Source organism: Dendrobates tinctorius, unplaced genomic scaffold, assembly GCF_039654945.1.
Source record: "Dendrobates tinctorius isolate UK_male_01 unplaced genomic scaffold, ASM3965494v1 ptg000245l, whole genome shotgun sequence".
Classification (NCBI taxonomy): Eukaryota; Metazoa; Chordata; class Amphibia; order Anura; family Dendrobatidae; genus Dendrobates; species Dendrobates tinctorius.
The window spans coordinates 7,509,115-7,535,292 of NW_027361912.1; the positions used below are offsets into that span (position 1 = coordinate 7,509,115).

The window sequence follows — 26,178 nt, forward strand, 5'->3', positions numbered from 1 at the left end:
GATGGCCGGTAATAAAATCCATGGAAAGATGAGTCCATGGCCTATCAGGAACCGGTAAAGGTATGAGTTCCCCAGCCGGTCGGTTATGCGAGCTTTTGGAATGGGCACACATGCCACAAGCAGACACAAATTCCTTGACATCGGACCTTAATGAAGGCCACCAAAAACCCCTGGCTACTGCCTCTCTAGTGGCCGTGATACCTGGATGAGCACTCAGCCTAGAATCATGAAACTCCTGCAGAAGTCTAGGCCGCAATGCATCTGGAACAAACAGTTTATCGCTTGGCCTGGTTGCCGGAGCTAGGGCCTGAGCCCTTAGGATTTCTTGTTCCAACTCAGTTGAGACCCCCGCCACTACCACCCCTGGGGGAAGAATGGAGGACGGCGGCTCAGGGGGAGACACTGGATCAAAACTTCTGGACAGGGCATCCGCTTTAACATTTTTGGACCCCGGTCGAAAAGTAATTGAGAACTGAAATCGTGAAAAAAAAAGTGACCAACGGGCCTGTCTAGGAGTAAGCCTCTTAGCAGATTCAAGGTATGCCAAATTTTTGTGATCCGTGACAACCGTGATAGGGTGAGCCGCCCCTTCCAAAAAGTGCCTCCATTCCTCAAACGCCAGCTTGACCGCAAGAAGTTCTCTATTGCATACATCATAGTTTTTCTCAGCTGGAGAGAACTTCTTGGAGAAGAAGGCACAGGGTTTGAGATTGGTAAGGGTGGCCGGACCCTGGGACAGCACAGCCCCCACCCCCACTTCAGAAGCATCCACCTCCACAATGAATGGTTTGGACGGGTCAGGTTGCACCAACACCGGGGCAGACATAAAACATTCCTTAATCGCTGAGAAGGATTCCTTAGGGAGGACAGACCAATTTTTTACATCAGCTCCCTTCTGGGTAAGATCCGTGAGTGGTTTAACCACTTGTGAGAAACCTTTAATGAATCTCCGGTAATAGTTCGCAAATCCTAAGAAGCGCTGGAGCCCCTTAAGATCTCGAGGCTGAACCCAGTCAGCGATCGCCAGCACCTTCTTAGGATCCATACGAAACCCCTCACAGGACACAATCAACCCCAAAAAAGACAGCTCCTGTTCAAAAAATGAACACTTTTCCAATTTGGCGAACAATTGGTTCTCCCTGAGTCTCTGGAGAACTGTCTTTAGATGTTGCAAATGAGATTGACTGTCCGGGGAATACACCAAAATATCATCCAAATAAATAATAACAAAACGGCCTATCAGATCAGAAAACACAACATTGATGAAATTTTGAAAAATAGCAGGTGCATTAGTTAACCCAAATGGCATTACCAGGTTCTCAAAGAGTCCTTCTGATGTGAGGAATGCCGTTTTCCACTCGTCCCCTTCCCGAACCCTTATCAGATTGTAGGCCCCCTGCAGATCTAACTTGGAGAACCATTGGGCCCCAGCTAACTGGTTACATAAGTCTGGGATGAGGGGAAGCGGGTAAGAGTTCCTAACCGTTATCTTGTTCAGTTCCCGAAAGTCAAGGCACGGCCGCAAGCCACCATCTTTTTTCTTCACAAAGAAGAACCCTGCTGCCACAGGTGACACAGAAGGCCTGATATGCCTTTTGCGGAGACGCTCAGCTATGTACTCCTTCATGGCTTGGCGCTCAGGCCCAGACAATTTGAACAATCGAGCCTTAGGTAACTTGGCTCCAGGTACTAAATCAATGGCACAATCATAGGGTCTATGTGGTGGCAGCGCCTCAGCCTCACTTTCGGAAAAAACGTCTTTGAAATCTTTCAGGTACTCCGGAATACCTTCCAGATCGACAGACGACACAGACACAGATTTAACAGCGTTAACAAGATGTCCCCGGTTACCACATTTATTATTGCATCCCCATTGAGTGATTTCCCCTGTAACCCAATCAATGGTAGGATTATGGCGTTGAAGCCAAGGCATCCCCAGTACCAGTCCTGCAGGCAAGTTATCTAGCACAAGACAACTTAGTTTCTCCACATGAGTGGAACCCACTTTTAGAGAAAAAAGTTCAGACCTGCAACAGATACCATCTTGGGTAAGAGGAGATGAGTCAATTGCCACAAGTTTAACAGGATCGTGAAGCCTGACTGTCCCTATCTTATTAAGAGTCATAACCTTGGTATCAATCAGGTTCACAGCCGAACCGCAGTCAATAAAAGCAGTAGTCTGAACAGGACCATAACCAAGTTCCAGTTCCACCTGCAGCACCATTTTTGCACATGAGGAAAATTGTACCTGAAGGTCTGGGTAGCCTCCTCGATTACTACCCAGACCTAGTCGTTTCCCGCCATCTTGGAGGATGACGGACAGGAGGGGCAGTCCTTCTTCCAATGTCCAGATTTCCCACAATAGAAGCACAACTGCTTTTCCCGACGGCGTCTTCTTTCCTTTCCCTCACAGGTGACAGCGTTCACCTCCACAGCCATAGGAAGGGTCTGGGTCTCATCTCCACTGAAAAATAAGGGCGTTTCCCATTGCATAATGCCTCTAGCCTGCAGCCAGCGATCCATGCGAACCGCTTGGACCATGGCATCCTCCAGGGAGTCAGGCGGAGGATGAAGTGCCAAAGCATCCTTCAGACGTTCACACAGGCCTCTGTGGAACAGCCCCCGCAGGGCGGCGTCACTCCAGGAAATCTCAGCTGCCCAACGTCTGAATTTAGTACAAAACCATTCGGCCGAGTGCTCCCCCTGACAGACACTCATGACTTTGTCCTCAACCAACTGCACTCTATCAGGCTCATCATAAATAAGCCCTAAGGCTTCAAAAAATGCATCCACAGACATTCTCTCAGGGGCAGAAGAGGAAAGCGAGAATGCCCAGGCTTGTGGGGACCCCCTAAGCAGGGACATCACCACCCCCACCCTCTGTTTCTCATCCCCAGAGGAGCGGGGTCTCAAAGAAAAAAAAAGCTTACAGCCCTCCTTAAATGCCCTGAAATCATCCTTGTTACCAGAAAATATATCTGGCAATTTAACCGGGGATTCGGGTGGGATTAAAATGACATCTCTATTCCCCACCTGCTGGAAGCCTGCGGAAAGTACCCCCTGAACTGAGTCCTCAACCCGCCGTTGGGACTGGGCCAGAGCTTGGTGTTCCAAACTAAGCTTCTGCAGTGACTGAGTCAAGCTTTTCACCTGCTCAGATAAAGCACACATTGGGTCCATGCTGCAGAAGTGAGGAGAGAAAAAAAAAAAAATTGCAGGCCAGTTATAATGTCAGGAACACCGCACTGAACTTGCTCACTGAGCCAGTGCGCGTGTCCTGAGTAAAGCGAATTGTGCTCAAAGCTAACTGTGGAGCAGGCAGCAACCGAATAGATGCGTACTTCAGAGCCGCAGGAGCTGAAGCACGTGACTGCTAGAGGCGTGGCTTAAACTCCACAGAGCTAGGAGCTGCAAGACAATTCCTAGCAGAGTAACTGTGAAACAAAGTTACCAAGGGGCATAGACAGTGAGAATAGTCAGGACGTAGCCAATGAGTCACACACAGAGATAGCTGCAAGGTACAAGAGGGGCGAGCAGAGAGTAGTCAGGTCACAGGCGATGAGTCATACACAGATAATAACGCAGTACAAAATCAACAGGCAAACTCACAACGGGAAACAGAGCCGGGTCAGAACCATAGAAACAAGCTATAGCAACAAACAGGCACACGGGGGTCAGCACACTAGGCCAAAGGCAAAAGTATAACTGGCAGGGATTGAAGCTACCCAGGGGTTTATGAAGCTCTCCCAGAACCAGAAAGAGGCCACAATCATTAACCCCAAGTGTGCAGGTCAAAACCTGCACAGAGCTCCAGACATTAACCCCCGGTGTGCAGCTCAAAAAACCTGCACTGGGATCATGACATTAAGTTTCTCTATTTTACTGCTCCAGAAAAAAGTAAAAACTAACTTTTCCACTCTTTTTATTTTCCTACATGATGGTGGAAAAACTGTTGCAATAAAAAGCAAAATCGGAAGAATCACCGCTTTTATGACCAAAATCTTACCACTCAAGGTCAAGTCTCTCAGTCGCCAAAAATTTAACTTACGCTCTATGCGCAATCCACACTCCTCCCAGCTCTCCTTACCTTCCAAGTCCTTATTAAATAATACTCCCAGCACTTTGATAGCACCCTCCTCACACTTTACCCCCTCCATTTTAACCCTGTCATCCCAAAACATTTAAAACTACATTTATTCCAATTCACTCTAAAGCCAGATGCACCACAGAAAAACTCCAGAAGCACCATAACCCTACTCATAGACGCAACACTTTCACTCACAGCCACAACATCATCCATATATCCAAGAACTTTCACATGCTTCCCACCACTCCCTGGTACCAGCAAACCTCGCATCATTTTATCACGTCTCACCAAGCACAAGAGAGGTTCAATCACACATACAAACAAGACAGGGGACATGGGACACCCCTGCCTTACACCAGACTTAATATTCACTTTCTCACTCAACCACCCATTAACAAGAAACTCACTTGACACACAATCATACAAAGACATTATCCCATTCACAAATTTTTGAGGAAATCCCATTCTCTCCAGAACTTTAAACAAAAACACATGCGAGACCCTATCAAACGCTTTCTCAAAATCAATTGACAGAACCATACACTTCTGTTTCCTTCCCATGCAGTCTCCAATCAAATCCCTTAATAACAATAAGTTATCACTCATACTTCTTCCAGGCATAGCACACACTTGATCCTCATCCACAACACTACCAATCACCTCACGCATACGATTCGCCAACAATTTGCTATAGATTTTGTAATCTGCGTTCAGCAATGTTATAGGTCTCCAATTCTCTAAACACTTTCTCTCACCTTTCTTATGCACAAGCACAACCACCCCCTCTTTCATTGATTCACACAACTCACCACTCTCCCACATATACTTACATATCTCAGTCAAATCAGCACCCAGAAAATCCCACGCCTTCACATAGAATTCTACCGCAATCCTTCTTTACCTGGAGTCTTATTCTTTTTAGCACTCTTCATCACATTTTCTACTTCTTCCATAATTACGTCCTCATTCAAAATATCACATTCTCCACTATCCAACTTGTTCTCTAACCCATTCAGCACTTCTAAAACAAGACCAGAATCAATCCATTTTTTATCATATAACTTGCTATAGAACCTATTCACCTCCTTTATCACATTGTCACCTGACACACACAAACCATTCCTATCCAGGATTTTATCCATATTAACCTTTCTCCATTCATTTTCTTAAAAAAGAACCTCATGCACTTTTCATCTTTCTCAAGATGTTCTATTTTGGTGCGATAGATGATTTCTTTCCCTTTTTCATCCATAACACTCTTTAATTCACTCTTTGTCTCAGCCAGCAGATCAGACACATCCATGCCACTTTCTCCACACTTCCTTAACCAGTTTAAGCGCCTGTTTAAATCATTAAATCTACTCCGATAAATAGCAGCTTTTTTATAGCCCCACTTTTTGAAGAATTTTTTGCAACACACCTTAACCCAGTCCCACCATTCCAGTACACACGCAAAATCCCTCTTACATACTCTCCACTCTTTATACTTTATTTTTAATTAATTCATCACATCCTCATCTTCTAACAATCTTACATTCAGCTTCCAAACCCCACCCCCATACAAACGGTCATCAATCGCACTAAACACACCTCTCAAACACTCATGATCAGAAAAAGGTACAGCATTTTGTTCAAAATTCATACACAACATATTTTTGGAAAACAACATTTTATCTATCCTGGATGCAATACCACCCCTATCAGCATGGTACGTTGGCGGTGGTGGGATGCCAAATTTCAGAGCAGCAGCATCTAGAAGGGAAAAATTAGAAATAAGATTGGATAACTTTTTACCAGTTATGTCACAATTCCCTTCTGTGGTGCAATTAAAGTCTCCAACTAAAACTGTAGGCATTTTGCCCGGAAGAAACAAACTTAATTTTTCCAAAAAAGCCAGACGCTCATTTTTCCTGTCGTGTCCTGATGGACAGTACACATTAATAATTCTAGCCCGCCACCCCCTATAGCTAACATGTGCAATTATACATCTACCCACCTCTACCACCGTGTAGCTATCTAAACTAATCTCCCTGTTACCCATTAATATCCCTACACAAACATTCCTATTAACACATGAGCCAGACCATACATGCTGTCCGTAAGGCCAGTCCTTATCGCTTGGCGCGTCCACAATCCCACATTCCCGGAGACAAAAGATGTGAGCATTCATCTGTTTAATATAATCTAGAAGGATTGCCCTCCTGAATTTGGATCTAATTTGCCTGACATTCAGGGACGCAATGCCCCAACCTGCTTGGGGAGCCATAACTTGACTGTGTTATTTACATGACGACAAACACGCCACTTCCTCTTCAGCTGTTTTCGTCTTCCATCTGGAACTGCAACTCCTTGAATCTGTTTACGTCTGCGGGAATGCCTAAAAAAGCATTGGTGTCAGGAGAGAAGACATTCTGAGGGTAACTACGGTCACTCACCGGACTTAAACCAACTTCACCGGGGTCTGCCCAATCCGTTCTGGGCTTCTTACAGGAATTTCCAGGCTCCTCATCCTCAGAGGACCTCGCAAGAGTGAAGTCACCTTGATCTCCACAACTGGCCAACTCCTCCTCAGTAGCAAACCAAGATACACTGGGGGTATTGCCAAGAATACTCTCCAACTCCCCCTCCCCACAGACATCAGACTGATGAGGGAGCTCACATTCAACATCAGTAGCTTCCAAAACTGCCACCTTTGGGCTGGGAGACTCCGTTTGCGGCAGGGCCTCCTCATGTGCATCCATGATTTCAGGTTCCTCAATAAGTTCCGGGTCTGAAACCTGTGGAATGTCAACAACAACAGCAGGGGGTGCAGCTGCCCCACCTGAGACCTTAGCGTAAGACCTAGGACTGATCCTGGCCTTACAGTCCCGATACTTATGGCCCTCCTCACCACAGGCATTACACATAACAGGATTTGTGCAGTCTTTTGCCATATGGCCAGAAGCATTGCAATTCCTGCAAGTTGGCATCTCCTTGCAACTATCCTGGGTATGCCCGAAATTTTTACACCTCCTGCAATACATCGGGGCATCTGGAAAGAACAAAAAAACAGTATTTTTCCCAATTGAAAAATTAAGATGGGGGTAATGGATGCCTCCCGGGCCTTGGGGATCCATCCCAAATCTCACAAAAAATTTGTACTTCCCGGTCCAGAGCCCTTCTCCATTCAGGACCCTGTGGGAGTACTGAACATAAATGCAATGTCTTTTCAAAAATAAAGCAATGTCCTCCAGGGAAACAAAAGGGTTGTGCATGAAATCTACAAGTGGGATATCTCCCTTAGAGTACAGCATAGTAACGGTAAGACCTTCCAGCAAAGGATTTGCCACTCCATTTTTCAGGGCAGTAAACAAATTCTGGCAAGCCGCCATAGAAGATAGCACCAGTACATACCTGCCTTCTCTCCTAAACTCCTGCAGGCATATTATATCGGACTTCCGAATCTTCAGGATGTCATAAAACACCATGTTGACCAAATATCCCAGGGAAAAATGCAACTTCTTATCTTCAACGTTTCAATCCTGAATCCATTTTTGACCCGGCTATCACTGGTCCCAGAGAATTGAAGTCGGACTCCCATCGTCCACAACTCCAAGGGTCTCCTCCCCAAAACCTCCTGGCTATCTCCCAAAATCAGCGACCAGCTTAAGCCACCGAAGATGCCGGAAGGCCAAGAGACAGCACTCAAGGTATTCAGGAAACTCTGCACCTCATCAGTGTGGAGTAGGAAACTGGCCAGTAGGAGCAATGCCTAGTAGAAGACTTTGAAAAATGAGGATGAATGAACTCATGGAGATCAACATCCAACACTGCGGAGACACCATCACATGTTTCTCAATGCAGTGATTCTAGGGCAATGCCCCCACCCTTATGGGAAATGTGTAAATATATGCAAAACACAAGCCGCAGAGACACCATCACATGTTTCTCAATGCAAGCAATGGCTAGCCAGGTCTTCCCCCGGGAGGGAACAACCATGGGAAGGGCAGTCTCCAATGAAGGAAACCACCTATACCAAAACTTGAAATGAAAAAAAAACAGACAATGTGATTTTCTGGATTTTTTTTTCTCAGTTTGTCTCCCATAGTTGAGGTCTACCTATGATGTAAATTACAGACGCCTCTCATCTTTTTAAGTGGTGGAACTTGCACAATTGCTGACTGACTAAATACTTTTTTGCCCCACTGTATCATGCTTCAAACATAAAGATACTAAATGTAAATTTCTGGTGAAGAATCAACAACAAGTGGGACACAATTGTGAAGTTGAACGAAATTTATTGGTTATTTAAAATTTTTGTGGAAATTCAAAATCTGAAAAGTGGGGCGTGCAATATTATTCGGCCCCTTTACTTAATACTTTGTTGCGCCACCTTTTGCTGCGATTACAGCTGCAAGTCGCTTGGGGTATGTCTCTATCAGTTTTGTCCATCAAGAGACTGAAATTCTTGCCCATTCTTCCTTGGCAAACAGCTCGAGCTCAGTGAGGTTTGATGGAGATTGTTTGTGAACAGCAGTTTCCAGCTCTTTCCACAGATTCTCGATTGGATTCAGGTCTGGAATTTGACTTGGCCATTGTTACACCTGGATACGTGTATTTGTGAACCATTCCATTGTAGATTTTGCTTTATGTTTGGGATCATTGTCTTGTTGGAAGACAAATCTCCGTCCCAGTCTTAGGTCTTTTGCAGACTCCATCAGGTTTTCTTGAAGAATGGTCCTGTATTTTAGCTCCATCCATCTTCCCATCAATTTTAACCATCTTCCCAGTCCCTGCTGAAGAAAAGCTGGCTCAAACCATGATGCTGCCACCAATATGTTTGACAGTGGGGATGGTGTGTTCAGGGTGATGAGCTGTGTTGCCTTTACGCCAAACATATCGTTTGGCATCGTTGCCAATAAGTTCGTTTTTTGGTTTCATCTGACCAGAGCACCTTCTTCCACGTTTGGTGTGTCTCCTAGGTGGCTTGTTGCAAACTTTAAACGACACTTTTTATGGCTATCTTTGAGAAATGGCTTTCTTCTTGCCACTCTTCCATAAAGGCCAGATTTGTGCAGTGCACGAATGATTGTTGTCCTATGATACAGGTAAGATATATATCTTTGTACCGTGTTAGCCAGTAGATAGAAAAATATTTAGAATTGAAAGTCCTCAGTGGTTGATACCTTTTAATGGCTAACTGAAAAGATGGTAACAAATTGCAAGCTTTCGAGACTACTCAGGTCTCTTCAGATGTTGTATTAGTTAGCCTGATGAAGAGACCTCAGTAGTCTTGAAAGCTTGCAATTTGTTACTATCTTTTCAGTTAGCCATTGAAAGGTATCAACCATTGAGGACTCTCAATTCTAAATATTCTGTTGTCCTATGGACAGACTGTCCCACCTCAGCTGTAGATCTCTGCAGTTCATCCAGAGTGATCATTGGCCTCTTGGCTGCATCTCTGATCAGTCTTCTCCTTGTTTGAGAGGAAAGTTTAGAGGGACAGCTGGGTCTTGGTAGATTTTCAGTGGTATGATAGTCCTTCCATTTCAATATGATCGCTTGCACAATGCTCCTTGGGATGTTTAAAGTTTTGGAAATCATTTTGTATCCAAATCCGGCTTTAAACTTCTCCACAACAGTATCACGGACCTGCCTGTTGTGTTCCCTGGTCTTCATGATGCTCTCTGAGCTTCAAACAGAACCCAGAGACTATCAAAGAGCAGGTGCATTTATATGGAGACTTGATTACACACGGGTGGATTATATTTATCATCATTAGTCATTTAGGACAACATTGGATAATTCAGAGATCCACAATGAACTTCTGGAGTGAGTTTGCTGCACTGAAAGTAAAGGGGCCGAATAATATTGCACGCCCCACTTTTCAGTTTTTGAATTTCCACAAAAATTTAAAATAACCAATAAATTTCATTCAACTTCACAATTGTATCCCACTTGTTGTTGATTCTTCACCAAAAATTTACATTTGGTATCTTTATGTTTGAATCATGATATTAAGTACCAAAAAAATCCCCTGTTAATGGGAAATAAGTAATAGCATAACTCAGAAAACAGTATATATCAACAAAGAGCCATATCTCAACTATTAAGTGAAAATTAAGGACCAAAAGAGTTTTAGCATAAAAAATAAATTTTATTGCATAATAATTAAAAACAACAGCAGAGCAACAATGCTAAAACAGGCAGTGGTAGACATAAATGGTAGATGATATCTAGAAAAGAATCCAAGTGGAAAGGGCATTACTCCCTCAAAGTACTCAATGATAAATCACATCCATGTAGTGTAAATATAATCTAGAGTGCCTTATTCATGAATCTGCCATATTTTATATAGTAGAGGTAATAGAGAGTATATCTTTTGCCAAAGAATTTATTTTAATAAATTCACTAGAATGTTAATTCTCAGCTGAGAAAAAAATGGGACCAATATAGTGTAATGTACATGACGCCGTGAGCAGTAACCACCACACGGAGAATAGATTAAATAGGTTACAAAAAGCTGCACCAAACATATGAGCTCACATAAAGTGGCAAAAGTTACAAATAAATACAAGTAATTGCCACAATGTGAGCCGGCATATTCACGAAGAGCAACATAAATAAACAGTTAGTTGCTCAGCAGAATAAACCACATATTAATGTGAATAAAACTGGGTGCAAATTGAAAAGAAAATGCAAATAATAACCTCAGCAAATATTGGCGCAGATAAGCCCATACAAATGACCAAACTAAGGCCAAAGCAAAGTATTCTCTACTAGGCAGAGAAAAAAAGACCTATTCATGCAAGTTGAACCGGATAACAATTGAAAAATAGAGTAACGTAACACTTACATGAAGTGACTATGTGCTGCCACTGCCTGCCGCCTCTACGCGCGTTGCGCCTTGGCTTCCTCAGGAGGCGTAACTCACACTAGCCCCGGAATTGATATATATAGGGTCAATAGGCAATAAACCACATCGCGCAACAGGTGTCATCCCGATTGAGCACATGCGCAATGCCAGACCACAAGACTCCCCATTCAGAAGTCTGAAAGTAAGTGACGCATGCGCTGATGTATCCCGACTCAGTAAATCAGAGATCCTCCTTCAGCGCTCATAGGGAGCAAATGGATACCGCTGCATAAGCAGCAGAACACCACAAGCGCACCTGGTGAGCGTGTCAGGAGATCTCAAGTAGGGAAAATCCTGGGCATGCGTACCAATCAGACAAAAAAAACAAAAGAAAAAGATATGATCAAAATGTGAGCAACATTTGTAAAAATATTACTGAAAAAATGATAAAGTGTATAGAATAAAAACAAAAAATTGGATACTAGTGCCAAATGGATTATGCAGAAAATGAGACAAGTGATTTGGTGAATAAAATACAGAAAATAATATCGATAATATCCCCAATAATCAATCCCCAAAATAATGGGGACAAAAAGATGCTACCTAACAATAATGATAGTGGTAAATAAGTACCAAATAAATTGTACAGAATATGTAACTAACAGTATTGGTGAACAATAATAAAATACATAGAATATAATAATATTAATAATATCCCCAATGTTCATTCACTCAATCAATGAGGACAAATATCCCAAAGTCTTCTTCTTTGTGAGTGAGATACGCTTCATTTTCTGTGTAATAAACAAGATCCACAACCAAGAGCAGACTGAATGAGGTAAATCGAATGGAATGGAAACTAAAAATAATAAGAATAAAAAAAATATTAAAAACCGAAGCAAAAAATAAAAACCATGTATACACAATATGAGAAATTTTATTTATATTATAAAAAGGATCCAAAACCATTATTCTCATTTAAACCCACTGGTATCATCGTGTTAAGCCTATAGATCCATCTGCTTTCTACCTGTGAAAGAGTTTGAAATAAATTTCCACCCCTCGTACCCAACGATACCTGATCAATTGCAAAAACACGAAGATCATCAGCACGAGAATGATGAAATGCACGAAAATGCCTCGGTAATGTCTTCAATTGGTCCAGATCCTTAGCCTCCTTAGATTTTTCGATATCTCGAACATGCTCGCGAATTCTAATTCTAAGCTCTCTTGTAGTCATTCCTATGTAAATCTTTTTGCAAGAACAACTTGCATAATATATCACACCCTTAGATGAACAGGTAAGGCATTTTCTGATTGAAAAGGTCTTGGAATGATCTGAATTTTGAAATGTATTCATTTTAAGTGTATTAGAACATGCTTTACAAGTTCGACAAGGGTAAAATCCTTGGAGTTCACCAAAAATACCCTTTTGTACTTTTTCGTTGGAGGTTAGATGACTCCTTACAAGTAGATCAGAAAGATTTTTAGATCTTTTGGCTGTAATACAAGGTCTAGATGGCAATGTCTTTTTCAAAATAGGATCTATTTGTAACACATGCCAGTGTTTATTGATTATACCAGTAAAGTTATCCCATTGATCATTAAACGGGGTAATTAGACGAACTTGATTATTATCCCTAGGTTTGGAATTTCTCTTGTATAGCAATTGATCCCTAGGGATTTCTTGTACTCTATTATAAGCTCTACGAATTTGCCTATGACCATATCCTCTTTCTCTAAATCTGGAATATAAATCTGCAGCTTGATTTTGGTATGTCTTTTCCGAAGAGCAAATCCTCTTTGCTCGCAAAAACTGCCCCACTGGAATTGAGCGTATAGTGGATTTTAGATGAGAGGACTTAGCGTGTAGAATTGAATTAGTGGCCGTAGGTTTTCTATATATATCAGTCGATACAGATCCATCATCATTGACTGAAATATCGATGTCCAAAAAACTAACTCTCTTCCCATAGGAATAAGTGAGTTTTATGTTCAGATCGTTATCATTCAATGCAGACATGAATGTTTTTAATTCATCCAACGGGCCCTCCCATACAAACATCACATCATCTATGTATCTCATCCAATTGTGGGCCTTTTCAATATTGGTAACAGGAGAACACTGAAAGATTTCCCTCTCCCAAAAACCCAAAAATAAATTGGCATAAGCCGGAGCACAAGCCGCCCCCATGGCTGTACCTTGAGTTTGCAAAAATACTTGTTCTTTAAATAAAAAACAGTTGTGCGTCAGAATGAATTCTAACAGAATAATTATAAGGGCTGCCAAAAGGGGGTCCAAATTACTATTTCTCAAAAACCAGGAGGTAGCTCTAAGTCCCTGGTCATGGCGAATGGAGGTGTATAACGCCTCCACATCAGCCGTGACAAGGATCATATCATCTCCCAGATGTAGCTGGTCTAACCTCCGTAGAGCCGCAGTTGTATCAAGAATATGGGAGGGTAGAGTGGTCACCAAGGGCTTCAGATAGTAATCTACTATCTGACATATCAGTTCACTAAGTCCTTCCTTTCCGGACACGATAGGACGGCCGGGCGGATCCTCAATGTTCTTATGTATTTTTGGGATTAAATATAAAGTGGGCAGTTTAGGTTTTAAAGATTCAACAAATTCCAAAAGTGATTTGGGGATAATACCCTTCTCATGTGCCTCTAACAGAATATCATTTAGTTCTTTATGATATGCAGGAAGAGGACTGAAAGTCAATTTTTTATAGCAATTAGTGTCCGATAATAATTTATGAGCCTGTTTTTCATAAAGGTCACGTGGCCAAAGAACAAGATTGCCACCTTTATCGGCTCTTTTAAAGATTACATCTTTCCAACCTTGCATTTCCATAATTGCTTTTTTATCACTCATAAAAGTTGGATTAAAGCGATAGTTTTTCTTAAGTTCCTCTATATCATGAGTGACCAATCTCACAAAAGTCTCAACTGCCGAGCATGTGTTAAGGTTAGGAAATTTTTTTGATTTATTAAACAAGGAAACGGGAAAAGAACTCACCGCTTCCATAGGGTTGCTCTCCTCTGCTAAGGATTCTAAAATTTCCAGAGCAGCTTTCTCTTCCTCAGAATTGAGTGACAATCCCATAGTACTTTTCTCATGGAATCTCTTTAGTATCAGTTTTCTCGCGAACAGGTGAACATCTTTTATGACCGTGAAGGAATCTAATTGTTGAGATGGAGAAAAGGATAAACCTTTTTCTAACAATTCTACCTGTTCATTAGATAAAATATGCGAGGATAGATTAATTACCTTAGGTTTATCATTTCTCCTGGTACCAGAGTTAGATTGATATCTTGCACTTCCTCTGCCCCTACCACCATATCTTGTTTTAATACGTCTGGGAGTATAATATTCCCTTTCGTGAGTTGAAGTGGTATTACTGGATATAGAAGACACCGAAGACACAGATGAACTTCTTATCTCTGATTGTTTCTGATCTTCTACTGAAATTCTATTTTGCCAACGAAAGACTTTTTTCTGATCATAATCCATCACATCACGGGATATTATCGATATTATTTTCTGTATTTTATTCACCAAATCACTTGTCTCATTTTCTGCATAATCCATTTGGCACTAGTATCCAATTTTTTGTTTTTATTCTATACACTTTATCATTTTTTCAGTAATATTTTTACAAATGTTGCTCACATTTTGATCATATCTTTTTCTTTTGTTTTTTTTGTCTGATTGGTACGCATGCCCAGGATTTTCCCTACTTGAGATCTCCTGACACGCTCACCAGGTGCGCTTGTGGTGTTCTGCTGCTTATGCAGCGGTATCCATTTGCTCCCTATGAGCGCTGAAGGAGGATCTCTGATTTACTGAGTCGGGATACATCAGCGCATGCGTCACTTACTTTCAGACTTCTGAATGGGGAGTCTTGTGGTCTGGCATTGCGCATGTGCTCAATCGGGATGACACCTGTTGCGCGATGTGGTTTATTGCCTATTGACCCTATATATATCAATTCCGGGGCTAGTGTGAGTTACGCCTCCTGAGGAAGCCAAGGCGCAACGCGCGTAGAGGCGGCAGGCAGTGGCAGCACATAGTCACTTCATGTAAGTGTTACGTTACTCTATTTTTCAATTGTTATCCGGTTCAACTTGCATGAATAGGTCTTTTTTTCTCTGCCTAGTAGAGAATACTTTGCTTTGGCCTTAGTTTGGTCATTTGTATGGGCTTATCTGCGCCAATATTTGCTGAGGTTATTATTTGCATTTTCTTTTCAATTTGCACCCAGTTTTATTCACATTAATATGTGGTTTATTCTGCTGAGCAACTAACTGTTTATTTATGTTGCTCTTCGTGAATATGCCGGCTCACATTGTGGCAATTACTTGTATTTATTTGTAACTTTTGCCACTTTATGTGAGCTCATATGTTTGGTGCAGCTTTTTGTAACCTATTTAATCTATTCTCCGTGTGGTGGTTACTGCTCACGGCGTCATGTACATTACACTATATTGGTCCCATTTTTTTCTCAGCTGAGAATTAACATTCTAGTGAATTTATTAAAATAAATTCTTTGGCAAAAGATATACTCTCTATTACCTCTACTATATAAAATATGGCAGATTCATGAATAAGGCACTCTAGATTATATTTACACTACATGGATGTGATTTATCATTGAGTACTTTGAGGGAGTAATGCCCTTTCCACTTGGATTCTTTTCTAGATATCATCTACCATTTATGTCTACCACTGCCTGTTTTAGCATTGTTGCTCTGCTGTTGTTTTTAATTATTATGCAATAAAATTTATTTTTTATGCTAAAACTCTTTTGGTCCTTAATTTTCACTTAATAGTTGAGATATGGCTCTTTGTTGAATCATGATATGTGGGAAAAGGTTGAAAAGTTCCAGGGGGCCAAATACTTTCACAAGGCACTATATGTGTGTGTGCGTGTGTATTTTGAAGAATATTTTGAAAACGATGTGTAAATGACAAAATTGCTGTATGTAAAAGTTCATTTTAAAATCGCATTGCAATTGGATAACAATCGCACTGCATTCGGATGTAAATCGGATGCTACGTGTGAAAAATCGGATTGTACTTGCATTACACTCGTGCGACTCTAGGCAGGGAGACTCGGACCGATTTTTTATAGGCTTAGTGTGACTCCGGCCTAAAGTGTAATTACACTTGTGAAGGAGAAAATAAATGCAGCAATGTTCTTGAAAATATCACATTAATGTTGTTTTTTATTTTTTTCAGTTTTCAAAGTATAACTGCAGCACAGAAATCATTAAACAGGGTATTTGAGATGGTTAATTATGTCAATGTGGTGAGTATATGGTGAAACATGCCACCTACTTTAATGTGATCATTTCAATTTCAGAATGATTTAGACACATGGAGCCACGTAGGGTTCTTTCCACGGGGCATTTCCACTGTGGAGTCACACCTTTCACCCTTTACCATGTAAAATATGTGATAAGTTAACATTAGCAGCATATATTAATATGCTGCAGAATTCAAACCACGGCAAATATAAGTGACACAAGGCAATAGGCACTAATCTTACCCTGAACTTTAGATCAATCTCATCTCATGCTACATTACTCCAATTTTAGCTGCTTGTAATTTGCCATCTAGTAAACAAAAGTTCAGTAGGCCGTAGTTGTCTCCAGTTGCAGTTCCCTTGAATATTGGACATAACTATGATAAACATGTCTTCTTCAAGGTCTACAAGCCCTTAACCATCTATTTCGCACTGATCGGCTTGGAAATCTGGGAGAACAGGGACCAGTTTAATGTGTCCACCTCGTACTCGTTAGACCTGGATCTCTTCTGCAACTGGAGAATGACCAACCTTCTGCCAAGACAACCTCATGACAATGCTCAGTTTATAACGTAAGACTCTTCATCTTCTACGTCATGGTTTATATTCTCCTTAGCTCCTATTTTAACATCGCCATCATTAAAGTTTTCTATTTCAAGTAATTTCTTCTATATCTCATGATCAAGCAACAACCAAAAAGTAACAAGTAATTGTTCTTCTTACAGGAACATTGATTTTGTTGGCCCCACAGTTGGGTATTCATTCGTGGGCTCCATGTGCAGCCAGCGGACCTCCTGCGGAGTCATTCAGGTGAGCGGTATAGTGTTACCTCTTTTCCTTAAAGGGTTTATTCCATCATGTCTACCTCTTCTCAGATTAGAGCCAGCTTCATATACTGTATTAGACCATAGATGGGAAATACAATCTTTGTCCTTTTTTAATATGTGCTGTGGGCGGCCATTTTGTAGGCACATGGGTTGCCCTCCCAGGGCTGTTGGGTACTCGGTACCGGGCTAGTCTCTCAGAGGGGATTGTCACAGCAGCGGTGACCAAGTCCGTGGCCCTGGGCACCCATGTAAAAGGGGTTGAGTTGGGAATAAAGTTTATAAGTGATTCGTGACGCTACCTGTGGTGTTCGGCAAGGGAGGTGTTAAGCCGACGCTGCAAGCAGATCCTCTGGGACAGATGGTGTAGTGCAGCAATGATGTTGTAGCCCTCCACAGTAGGGCTGTTGGTCCCAGGGCAGTGTAGCTGAATGTTTAGGAAGAGGGTGCAGTGTTTGGCACAGAGATGTAGCAGTGCTGAAGAGGTTGCAGGAAGGAGGCAAGGACACAACAGGGTGCAGTTTATTTACCTTTACTTGGCAAACGCAGTCCAGGGTCCTCGTACAGATGGCACAGGAGCCGGCTAGCCTGGAAGCAACTCAGGGATCTCTCTATCAGATGGGTTGTGTAGTCTCCTTCCTAGCGTTGGCTTGAGGTACATCCAGTACTGTGTTACACCGAAGTTCCTCCTTCTTATCTTCTCTTAGAACTACCTCGTATGGCAGACAGCTGTAGCCCTCTGTCTCTCTTGGCTCATCCGTCGCTGTTGTGCCTCCGAGTCTTAGTTGGGAATAGAGCATTTACAGCTTCCTATTCCTCTGGTTTCTGTTGCAGGACCTTCAGTATCCATACAACCGTGGAGACCAGGCTCCAGATCATGCGCTATCACTGGGAGGGAGCTCTCTATCCTCAGCTCAACCTCCAGCTTCTCTTCACACGTCTACACTCTTTGCCCTCCTCACACTAACTCCTAATTTCCCTTCTTGGCCCTCAGAGAGCACTCCTCCTCCAATTCTGGTTCAGAGCTCCCTCTGCTGGCCTGGAGTGGGAACTGTGTTGCATGACATGGTTAACTGTTAGAGAGACCCTTCATTGCCTCCAAGCCTGACATCACCCTCCCTGGAGGAAGGGAATGCCACTGTGGCGACCATACTCCAGGGGGCACCACATTCCCCCCTAGTGCAAGTCAGTACTCCTGGACTGATAAAGGAAAAACATGAGAAACATGTAAACATGTAAACAATATGAAAGGTACAAGATTTAAGAAAAATGAAAAATTTACAAAAGCCAAAAGCTCCAAAAATAGTCCTGTGATGATAAGTCCAAGCATCAATGTCCATGGTCCATTCCTGGGCAAATGGTGAACTATGTACAAAGTTGGTGACCACACACAGTCCTGTGGCCAGAATGTCCATCAAAACTAAACTGGAATATTCAAAAAGGAATTTCTTACAGATTATCTGTATGCAGAAACTTGAACAGTTACATATATACACACAATTTTAACATTTACATGAACTTGTCTATACACGATATCTGATGGGTGGTATACCTTGTGTAGTACGGGTAGACCTGCGCAACTCTGGTGTGGGTAAACTGGGTAGTATTCTCCTACGGACTCTTAGTCTCACCATGGGTATGGCAGATTCACCACTGGCAGGGCGAGGATTCTTTGGCTCCACTGCTGGTGTGGCTTCCATTGCTTGAACTTCCTGATTCTCAGAGTTCTCATGAGTCACTTCTTCTTGTACTACCAGTTGGGGAAATGTCAACACTGGCACCACTATGGCATCATTTACTTTAGTCCAATTTGCAGGGAATTCTCCAAGTACAGTGCTGACCTTTTCTTCTTCTATGGGTTGGATGTTATTTTGTTCTTCCATTCTTTCCTTTAACTGATCAGGGCACAATTTCAAATGATCCCTTGATACTGCTGCTGAGGTTTCTCCTCCATCTTTACTAATAAGGCACACCTTGGTATTGTCGAAGTTTGAGGGTAGAATGGTGTAGGGTTCAGCTTCCCATTGGTCATCCAATTTTTGCATCCTTCTTTTCCTCTTTAGGACTTGTTCTCCTGGTGACAAGGGAACTGCAGGTGCATGTTGATTGTAGTTCTTCTCCTGTTTTTGTCTTGCCTGAGCTAGACTCTTTTCTACACACTCTTGTACTCTTCGATACTGTTGCTGCCTCTCTGTGTCCCAGTCAGCATCTGGTGACGTCACCTCATGTGTAAGGACTCCCATATCCAAATCAATAGGCAGCTTACCAGGTCTTGCTCTCATTAGGTAGGCTGGAGTGCAGTTGGTGGAATTCACAGGAATGTGGTTGTAGAGGTCTACCAGATCTGGCAACTTTTCTGGCCACAGATTCCTCTCTTCCAAAGGCAAGGTCTTCAGAAGGTCGATCACCACCTGGTTCATCTTTTCACACATGCCATTGGTCTGTGGATGGTACGTGTTGTCCTGATTTTCTTGCAACCATACAAGTTACAGAATTCCTGGAACACTTCCGCCTCAAGGCTGGACCTTGATCTGTAAGCACTCGCTCGGAGTATCCGTGTGGTTGACAAAAGTGCTGTTGGAAGGCTCTGGCTGCTGTCCTGGCGGTTTGATCCTTGACAGGCACAACTACCAAGAATCTTGAGTAGTGGTCAATGATGGTAAGAGCATAAATGTAGCTTGAACGGCTTGGGACCAGCTTCACATGGTCTAGGGCGACCAACTCAAGTGGCTGTTTGGTTATTATTGGCTGTAGAGGAGCTCTCTGGCTGTTTCGATCCTTTCTGCGCAGGTTACATTGTCCACACTCTTGGCACCATTTTTCAATGGCTTTCCTCATACCAGCCCAGTAGAATCTCTCCCGGAGCAAGGCTTCCAACTTCTTCCATCCGAAGTGTCCAGCTCCATTGTGGTATGCTTCCAAGACCATTGATGCCTCTCTCTTTGGGACTACCAACTGCCAGACCAGCCTTGAGTGCGGGCATTGATACTCCTCCGACACAGCTTTCCTTCATAAATGAACAGCCGGCCTCTCTCCTTCCACAATTGCTGGGTTTCTTCAGGAGCATCCGGCTCTGGGCGTGAGTCAGCTTGTGACAGTAGCTCCTTCACCATGCGGACTGCGGGGTCACTATCCTGCGTTTCTGCCCAATCGTAATCATAGAATCATAGAATCATAGAATCGTAGAGTTGGAAGGGACCTCCTGGGCCATCTGGTCCAACCCCCTGCTCAAAGCAGGATTCGCTAAATCATCCCAGTCAGATGTCTGTCCAGCCTCTGTTTGAAGACTTCCATTGAAGGAGAACTCACCACTTCTCTTGGCAGCTTGTTCCACTCATTGATCACTCTAACTGTCAAAAAGTTTTTTCTAATATCTAGTCTGTGTCTCCTCCCATTCAGTTTCATCCCATTGCTTCGAGTCTTTCCTTGTGCAAATGAGAATAAAGATGACCCTTCTATAATGTGACAGCCCTTTAGATATTTGTAGACAGCTATTAAGTCTCCTCTCAGTCTTCTCTTTTGCAAACTAAACATCCCCAAATCCTGCAACCTTTCCTCATAAGACAGGGTTTGCAGACCGGTCACCATTCTGGTCGCTCTTTTCTGAACTTGCTCCAGTTTGTTGATGTCTTTTTTAAAATGTGGTGCCCAAAACTGGACACAATATTCCAGATGAGGTCTGACCAAAGAGGAGTAGAGGGAAATAATGACTTCACGTGATCTAGACTGTATGCTTCTGTTAATACATCCTAGAATTGCATTTGCCTTTTTTGCTGCTGCATCACACTGTTGACTCATATTCAGTCTGTGATCAATTAGTATACCCAAGTCTTTTTCACATGTGCTGTTGCTTAGCCCTATTCCTCCCATTCTGTATATGCTTTTTTCATTTTTATTGCCTAGATGTAGTACTTTGCATTTTTCCCTGTTAAAAACCATTCTGTTAGTTGCTGCCCACTTCTCCAGTTTATTTATATCTTTTTGAATCCTCTCTCTCTCTTCTCTAGTATTAGCTATCCCTCCTAGCTTTGAGTCATCAGCAAATTTAATCAGTTTACCCGCAATTCCTTCATCTAAATCAGGGGTCCCCAACCGCCGGTCCGCGGCCCAGCACCGGGCCGCTGCAGTGCCCTTGCCGGTCCGCGGACACAAGGGGAGCCAGGGGCGGTCAGTTGCGTAGCGGGGGCAGGGGCGGAGCGCAGCAGTTCTTAGCGGCGTGTGTAGCGGCGGCAGGGAGCGATCCAAGCAGCTCCGCTGCCTGCAAGAGGGAATAGCAGGAGCGGAGCTGCAAGGACTCGTCCACTGAGTCCAGCTTCCTGCCCGCCGCCCGCGCTTCCTGTCTCTGACTGACACAGAGAGGAGCGATCCGCAGCTGTGTCAGAGCGAGGAAGCGCGGGCGGCGGGCAGGTGAGAGGAGAGAGGTGGTGTCTGTGTGTGTGTGTGTGTGTGTGTATATGTGTGTGTGTATAATGTGTGTGTGTGTGTGTGTATGTGTGTATGTGTGTGTGTGTATAATGTGTGTGTGTGTGTGTGTGTGTGTGTTGGTCTGTGTTTGTGTAGCCTGGCCCTGGAGGAGATGGGGACATGAGGAGAAGGCCATGAGGCGAGTGATGGAGAGACAGCAGTGATGGGGTGAAGGCAGTGATGGGGAGACATCAGTGATGGGGTGAAGGCAGTGATGGAGAGACGGCAGTGATGGGTGAAGGCAATGATGGGGAGAAGGGAGTGATGGGGTGAAGGCAATGATGGGGAGAGGGGAGTGATGGGGTGAAGGCAATGATGGGGAGACAGCAGTGATGGGGTGAAGGCAATGATGGGGAGACAGCAGTGATGGGGTGAAGGCAATGATGGGGAGACAGCAGTGATGGGGTGAAGGCAATGATGGGGAGACATCAGTGATGGGGTGAAGGCAATGATGGGGAGACATCAGTGATGGGGTGAAGGCAATGATGGGGAGACAGCAGTGATGGGGTGAAGGCAATGATGGGGAGAAGGGAGTGATGGGGTGAAGGCAATGATGGAGAGACAGCAGTGATGGGGTGAAGGCAATGATGGGGAGAAGGGAGTGATGGGGTGAAGGCAATGATGGGGAGAAAGCAGTGATGGGGTGAAGGCAATGATGGGGAGACATCAGTGATGGGGTGAAGGCAATGATGGAGAGACATCAGTGATGGGGTGAAGGCAATGATGGAGAGACATCAGTGATGGGGTGAAGGCAATGATGGAGAGACGGCAGTGATGGGGTGAAGGCAATGATGGGGAGAAGGGAGTGATGGGGTGAAGGCAATGATGGGGAGACAGCAATGATGGGGTGAAGGCAATGATGGGGAGACATCAGTGATAGGGTGAAGGCAATGATGGGGAGACATCAGTGATGGGGTGAAGGCAATGATGGAGAGACATCAGTGATGGGGTGAAGGCAATGATGGAGAGACATCAGTGATGGGGTGAAGGCAATGATGGAGAGACGGCAGTGATGGGGTGAAGGCAATGATGGGGAGAAGGGAGTGATGGGGTGAAGGCAATGATGGGGAGACAGCAATGATGGGGTGAAGGCAATGATGGGGAGACATCAGTGATGGGGTGAAGGCAATGATGGGGAGACATCAGTGATGGGGTGAAGGCAATGATGGGGAGACATCAGTGATGGGGTGAAGGCAATGATGGAGAGACATCAGTGATGGGGTGAAGGCAATGATGGAGAGACATCAGTGATGGGGTGAAGGCAATGATGGAGAGACGGCAGTGATGGGGTGAAGGCAATGATGGGGAGAAGGGAGTGATGGGGTGAAGGCAATGATGGGGAGAGGGGAGTGATGGGGTGAAGGCAATGATGGGGAGAGGGGAGTGATGGGGTGAAGGCAATGATGGGGAGAAGGGGGTGATGGAGCACTCATTCAAAACCTATGGTGAGTTGAGTCACATTATAAATGTTATTTAATTATAAGTATGCACTGCTACACTACAACCATGTCCATAGCCCCGCCCCCTTATTACCAAAGCCCCGCCCCTGCCACACCTCCATCCCCGCCCTGCCGGGCCATGGAAGAATGGTCTTGCTTGAAACCGGTCCCTGGTGCAAAAAAGGTTGGGGACCACTGATCTAAATCATTGATAAAGATGTTGAACAATACAGGGCCCAGGACAGAGCCCTGTGGTACCCCACTTGAGACATTCTTCCAACTGGATGTGCAGCCATTTACGACCACTCTTTGGGTCCGATCACTAAGCCAGTTATGAATCCACCTAACAGTTGCCTTGTCCATTCCATACTTAGTCATTTTTTCAATAAGGATTGTATGAGATACTTTGTCAAATGCTTTGCTGAAGTCAAGATATACTATATCTACAGCATTTCCTTGATCCACCCAATCAGTGATTCCGTCATAGAATTAAGTTAGTCTGACATGACTTATTAATTACAAACCCATGCTGACTCTGTTTAATCACTTTGTTCTTATCCAGGTACTGACATACATGTTGTTTAATAATTTGTTCAAAGATCTTTCCTGGTATAGAAGTCAGACTCACCGGCCTATAGTTGCCTGGGTCCACCTTCTTCCCCTTTTTGAAGATAGGAACAACATTTGCTCTTCTCCAGTCTTCTGGGACTTCTCCTGTTCTCCAAGAATTTTCAAAGATTATGGAGAGGGGTTCAAAAATTTCTTTTGCTATCTCCTTCAGTACTCTGGGGTGTAATTCATCTGGACCTGGAGACTTGAATTCATTTAGGTTAGCTAAGTGTTTCCTCACTATCTTTCTGTTTATAGATATCCTGGATTCTTCTATATCCTTAATAGGACAGTGAAGAACAGTTGATGTTACGTTTCCTTTCTGAGAGAAAACAGATGCAAAATAGGAATTTAAAAGTTCGGCCTTCTCAACATCCTGTCTTACCATTTCATCATTTTCATCCTGTAAAAATCCTATAGCATCTTTGACTTTTCTTTTACTTTTCACATATCCCCAAAATCCTTTATTATTGCTTTTGACATCTCTTGCAAGCCTCAATTCATTTTCAGCTTTAGCTAATCTGATTTGTGCCCTGCAGGTTCTGCAGACAGCATTATATTCTTCTTTAGATATGCCTCCCTCTTTCCATTTCATAAACATTTTTTTCTTCCTTTTTAGCATGTGCTTAAGTTCTGTGTTCATCCATCCTGGTTTCCTTAAATGCTTCCTATTCTTCCCTCTTTTCGGAATTGTTAACAATTGTGCTTTGAGAATTTCATTTTTCAAGATTTCCCATCCTTCCTGGACATTTTTGTCTTTAAGGATATCCAGCCATTGGATCCCTCCAATTCTCTTTCTGAATCCCTTCAAATCTGCCTTTCTGAAATCTAACCTTGATGTCTGAGTCTTCACAGGTCTTCCTCCTCTAGTTATCCAAAATTCTAAATGGGGCAAAGGATTTAGGGTGACCTCTTTCAAGCCAGACCACCTGTTTCTCACTCCTTGAGCACGTTGGGCCGCAATTGGCCAGTGGAAGGGAGTTAACTCTATTTCTTCAAGAGCCTCAAGGTCTTCTCCTGCATCTTGCAGATTAGGCATTCTGGACAGCGCATCAGCATTGGCATTCTTATGCCCTGCTCGGTACTTGATGTGTTGTGAGTTCATTTTCCCCTTTGTCACTGAGGTCTGGTGAGCTCCCTATTCTGGTGAAGGAAGGTAGTGAGCCTGATTATCAGGCACCTGAGCCTAATGAGGATGACTGGCTGAGTGGAGTCACGGACTGGATATAAGGCTGCCGACGCCCTTCTGCCCTGCGGGTGATTTCTCTGTGGACTTCTAAGAGACCAGTCTGATTCCTGCTCCCTAAAGCTAAGTTTTCTGCTTTGCCTTTTAGCATTTGTGTTTTTTTTTTGTTTGCCTTGCTTTTCTGGATTCTGCCATTCCCTGCTGGGGTGAGCTGAATCTCCTTTTGCCGGTTGCTCTGTCTTCAGAATATTCCTGAGTACTGACATAGTCTTTTGAAGCCTAGTGTCTTCAGGGCCTTTTTCACTGTCAGACTGTTGGCTCTTTTTTTCATAGGGTTTTTCACAGATTGCAGACAGCAGCCTTCCTGTCCTTTCCTATCTAGTTAGCTTGGGCCCCGTCTTTGCTCAGTCTATCTTTCTGTCTGTGTTGTGTTCTTTCTTCTTGCTTCACTGTCATTATATGTGGGGGGCTGCCTTTTTCTTTGGGGTCTGCTCTGGGGCAGTTTAGATTTCCCTTTCTGTCTTTAGGTTATTTAGTTCTCCGGCTGTGATCGAGGGGTCTAGGGCTTCGTAGGAACCCCCCACGGCTACTGCTAGTTGTGTTGATAGGTTCAGGGGTCTGCAATCTGATAGCTGCCAACCTCTCTGGTTTTCTGAACTTAGCTAGCATTTCTGTTTTTGCCTCCTAAGGTGACTCAATCATAACAGAATCACCCGCCCTACCGCAGATCCTAGGGTACTCAATAGCAGGAAAGAATTGTGTTTAAAAAAAAAAAAAAAAGTGTATATTCTTTCCTCTATATCTCTGAGGCCGTAGGGGGAATTTTTTTTTTCCTCTCAATGGAGGTAAAGCAATTGTCTGATCGTGTGGAGCAGCTCGCTGCGGAAGTGCGGGGAATTTCCGCCTACCTTGCTCGTTTGCATGCTGTTGAACCAAAGATCCCTACACCTGATGTATTTTTTGGGGATCGATCTAAATTTTTGAGTTTCAAAAATAATTGTAAATTATTTTTTGCCTTGAAGCCTAACTCGTCAGGGAGCTCCACGCAGCACGTTAAAATTGTCATCTCTTTGCTGCGTGGCGATCCCCAGGATTGGGCGTTTTCTTTGAAACCAGATGATCTTATTCTGACTAATGTGAACGCATTCTTTCAAGCCTTGGGGTTGTTGTATGACGAACCTAATGCTATTGATCAGGCTGAAAAGACCCTGTTGGCATTGAACCAGGGTCGAGATTCTGCAGAGTTGTACTGTCAAAAGTTCTGAAAGTGGGTGGTCCTTACTACCTGGAATGATAATGCCTTGGCTGCTCTCTTTTGGAAGGGTTTGTCAGAAGCCGTAAAAGATACTATGGTGGGATTTCCTGTTCCCTCTGGTCTGGACGATTCTATGTCATTAGCCATTCAGGTTGATCGGCGTT

General features: G+C 43.5%; 1 long non-coding RNA gene and 1 pseudogene across 1 annotated transcript; one reads left to right on the forward strand and one right to left on the reverse strand.

Moving 5' to 3' along the window:
* LOC141060855 (zinc metalloproteinase-disintegrin-like VLAIP-B) overlaps positions 1-26,178 on the forward strand; it is a 176,698-nt pseudogene that overhangs the window by 65,043 nt on the left and 85,477 nt on the right.
* On the reverse strand, positions 10,120-14,431 carry LOC141060800 (uncharacterized). The gene is made up of 3 exons (XR_012222766.1): positions 14,200-14,431; positions 13,948-14,111; positions 10,120-11,781 (listed from the first exon to the last, which is right to left on the reverse strand). It is a non-coding gene; the product is annotated as an uncharacterized lncRNA (long non-coding RNA).